Raw genomic sequence first — 4412 nt, 5'->3', positions numbered from 1 at the left:
TCCCAGACTGCTGGATTGATGTTGCCTGCCTTCAAGTCTCGTTAACAAACGTCTTTGTAGTGAAGAACAGGCCTTCCTGCTGGTCTGGAGCCCGTAGCAAGCTCGCTGTAGAGTAGATCTTTGGGTATATGCCAGGCGTTTCTGGGAGAGTAATGCAAACATGCTTGGTATTCCCGCCTTGGCCAGAACATCCTTCTTTGGGACACAGTCTTGCCAGGTGATGACCAGGATTTTCCTGAGGCAGTGCAGGTGGAATGTGTTGAGTCTGCGTTCTTGCCGGGAGTACAGGGTCCATCCTTCACTACTGTATAGTAGAGTACTGAGCACTGCAAACTTGATACACCCTCATCTTGGTATGGGTTGTCAGCATGGAAGGTTGCTGGTGATGGTAGAGCCAAGGTAGGTAAAGTTATCTACCACTTCGAGGGTGTAGTCAGCAATGGAGATATTCGGGATGCTGCTAACATCTTGGCCCTAGGCCTGTCGCGATAGTCAATAAATCAATTAATCGCACGATAAAAAAAAAAAAACTCGATAATTTTTCCGGCCACGATAATTCCATTTGCATGCTTGTTTGTTTTCCTCGTCTCTCTCTCTCTCTACCAAATAGACTGGATGACCACTCTCGGTTCCTTAGCGTATAGGAGGAAACCCTCTTGTCAGTTGCATGGTTTTTGTGTGGGGAGGCGGCGCCGCGGCGCTTGTCAGTCACATGGTCTTTGTATGGGAAAGCGCAGGCGGGACTGCCGGGAGAGAGAGAAGACGCTAGTTGTGAGTTGGAGGGGGAAAAAAAGAAAAAGATGGAATTGGTTTTAAAGCCAAACGCGACATCGAGCCCAATCTCATGAAAATGCGTATCTATACCACGAATGTTATTTCTCGTGCCATTTATACGCCAAAAATAGTTTTTGCACTTTATGGCGTGTAATACGCACGCACACCTTACCCCTAATCCTAACCAAGTATTTTCAGTGCGTAGCATATACACGCAATAAAGCGCGTCTCCGTCTTCCCGACAGTAAATTACAAAATCACTCGGGCGTTTGTTTAGTCGACATGTAACAGGAGGACAAAATGCTGTGGTATCCTGTTGAGGCTTTTTTTAAATTTGTTTACAAAGGTCCTAACCAGCAGTTTTGCCTGTTATGGAATGTATCACTATATGTCTGAGCCTATAGTTTAATATTTTTTGAAGTGCAATTTTGTTTACATCCATTTTATTTATTGTTTTTGGTATTTATTCAGGTGAATTTTTTTGTTAACAGACATTTAGAGTCCATTGCTTTTATTGTTTTTGTTGGTTTTGTTCATTTTTTGTGGATATTTAAAATGTTTTTCCGTTTTCAATGTTTAATATTCTTAAGAAATACAAGTTTATAGATCTTTGAAAAGGTGTACCTGCATTATTATGCCATTATCATTACATTAGATGAAAATGGTCTCGAACGACAATATTATCGTTTATCGCAATAATTTCTTGGACAATTTATCGTCCAGCAAAATTTGTTATCGTGACAGGCCTACTTGGCCCATTACGTTGGTCTTTTTGAGACTGATGGTGAGGCCAAAATCTCTACAGGCATCCGCAAAGCGGTTGATAAGTTGTTGTAGAGCTTCTTCAGAGTGTGCAGTCAGGGCAGCGTCATCTGCGAAAAGCATCTCCCGTATCAGAACCTTCCGCACCTTGGTTTTTGCTCGGAGGCGTGCGGTGTTGAATCGGTTCGAGTGTGGAGGTAATAGGTATTATGCCTTCTTCTGATTTGCTAAAGGCATGGGTCAGCAGCAAGGAAAAGAAGATGCCGAAGAGCGTTGGAGTGAGTACGCAGCCCTACTTCACTCCACCTCTGATAGGGAATGGGTCTGAGGAAGAGCCATCGTACTGGACAATGTCTTGCATATCATCATGAAAAGAGATGATGATCCTCAGGAGTTTGTGGGGGCATCCTATCCTTTTTAGTAGGGTGAAGAGGCCTTTGTGGCTGTCCAGATCGAACGCCTTAGTCAAGTCGATAAAGGCGATGAACTATGGTCGCCTCTGCTCATGACATTTCTCTTGTAGCTGCCTCAATGAAAAGATCATGTCAACTGTTGATCTCCCTGCTCTGAATCCACACTGAGCTTCAGGATATATGTGTTCTGCTAGTGACTGTAATCTGTCTAGTACTACCTGGGCAAAGGCTTTCCCAACTATGCTGAGAATGGATATTCCACGGTAGTTGTTACAGTCACTACGGTCTCCTTTGTTTTTATAGAGAGTGATGATGATGGCGTCACGCATGTCCTGGGGCACTGCTCCTTCTTCCCAGCACTGTAACAGGAGCTCATGCAAATGGTGAAGAAGAACGGTCTTCTTCCCAGTCTTGATGGAGGAATACCATCGCTGCCTGGTGCTTTGTTGTAGGCTAGAGAGTTGATGGCCTTCCAAAGTTCTTCCATAGAAGGGGGAGCATCTAGTTCATCCATGACAGGCAGGAGGTTGGTGTTCTCAACTGCTGAGGTAGTGATGATGTTTTCTCTTCCATAGAGTTCCTGGTAATGTTCCACCCATCTCTCCATCTGTTTGCCCCTGATCTGTTATAATGTCTCCCGAGGAGGACTTTAGGGGTGCGACCTTGGTAACGCTTGGGCCGAAGGTCTTCTTCATGCCGTCATACATGGCCATACATGGATTCACTGACAAAGATTCGACCAGTAGTTGTTGGCGCAGCGTCGAGCAATCCGTTGGGCATCATTTCTGGCTTTCCTGAGAGCTGTGAGCTTCTTCTCTGATGGCTTCCTTTTGTAGCTGATCAGAGCTGCTCTCTTGGCTGCGATGACTGGCTCAAGTTCAAGAATTTCTGCTTCAAATCAATCCGGGTTCTGCCTCTCTTTCTTCCCAAAGGTGTCCATGGCAGAATTTAAGATGGCGTCACGGATATGATTCCATCTTTTTTCTGCGCTGCCCGTTGGGCAATTTCTGAGGGCCTCTGTGATGAAGACAGCGAATCGCTCACACAGATCTGGGATTGTTGTCCTTGCTGTATCGATGTGTGGGCATCCTTTCTGCTTCAATCGGTAGATCCATTTCAGTTGAAGGCACACCTTGCTGCAAACCAGTGATTGGTCGTGTCACAGTCAGCGCTGTGATAGCTGCGTGTAATGAGAACACAGTTCAGTGAGGCTCTTCTGGTGATAATGAGGTCCAGCTGATGCCAGTGATGGGATCTTGGGTGCCGCCAGGATACCCTGTGGTTGGGCTTGGTTGAGAAGAATGTGTTAGTTATGCAGAGGTCATGGTAGGAGCATAGCTCAAGCAGTCTCTGTCCGTTTTCATTCATTCTGCCAATGCCAAAATGACCAATACTGTGGGGCCAGGAGTCACAGTCATTTCCCGCCCAGGTGTTGAAGTCCCCAAGTACGTACAGTTGTTCGGTGGCGGAAATTCCTTTAATGATGTTCACGAGTTCCCCGTAGAATTCTTCCTTGGCCTCGGGTGGAGAGTTGAGTGTAGGAGCATAGTCACTCAGGATGTTCACTGGGCCTGTGAAGGTTGAGAGGCGAAGGGAGAGGATACGGGCTGTACCTTTTGCTGGTGGTCTGACTGATCATAGCAGAGAGTTTCTGACTACAAATCCAACACCATGCAGTCTTGGTTCGTCTGGTTCATTTCCCTGCCAGAAGAAAGTGTACTCCTGTTCCCTGATGCTCCCATTTGAAGGGAGTCTGGTCTCCTGTAGTGCAGCGATGTCAATGTCCAGCCTCAAGAGCTCACGATTGATGATTGCTGTTTTCTGGAGTCATCAACCTGATCAAGGTCTTTGGAGAAGCCAGGGCACATAGTCCTGACATTCCAGCTTGCAAGTCGCAAGATTGGTGGTAATGCTTTTTTCTTTCTTTGCCTGCTGCGAAGTTTTCAGTCTGCTTGTCGGTCTGTTCCCTTAGCTCCAAGCACTCAATGAAGCAGGCTGACTGTGGCAGGTCAGCACCTTACTGGCTGGGGGCTGCCCAGCTTGAGGTGGGCGGTAGCTGACCAGTAGGATTTCAATGATCCCTCCCACCGTTGGAGACAACCCATAGCGTCTGAGCGTACGCCAATTCACTCTGGACTTATCACTTGTAACTGCTGCCTCCCGTGTTGTTTTTGTCGCTGCGAGCAGCGGTACTGGAGTGGCCTCTCCAGGACGCATAGCCTGGGCACGGTGTACAGGGATCCTGGGCTACCCATTCGTCAGAATCCCCCTCTCGGCCTCGCTAATGGGGTCCAAAGGAGTGAGAAGCATGACATTTGGCACCTGGCTTGGCCTCAGGAGTTGCCGGAAAGGTGACAAGCAGTCATTCTTGCCGCCTTAGGGGCTCCACTCCGGATTTCTGTCGGGTTTAATCCTTAGCCTTTACTCCTCCCGGAGATGTCCACAAGGCAGTGGAGCCATTGT

This window comes from Scardinius erythrophthalmus (assembly GCF_964197995.2).
Source record: "Scardinius erythrophthalmus genome assembly, chromosome: 6".
Lineage (NCBI taxonomy): Eukaryota > Metazoa > Chordata > Actinopteri > Cypriniformes > Leuciscidae > Scardinius > Scardinius erythrophthalmus.
Note: the sequence above shows the minus strand (reverse complement) of the source record.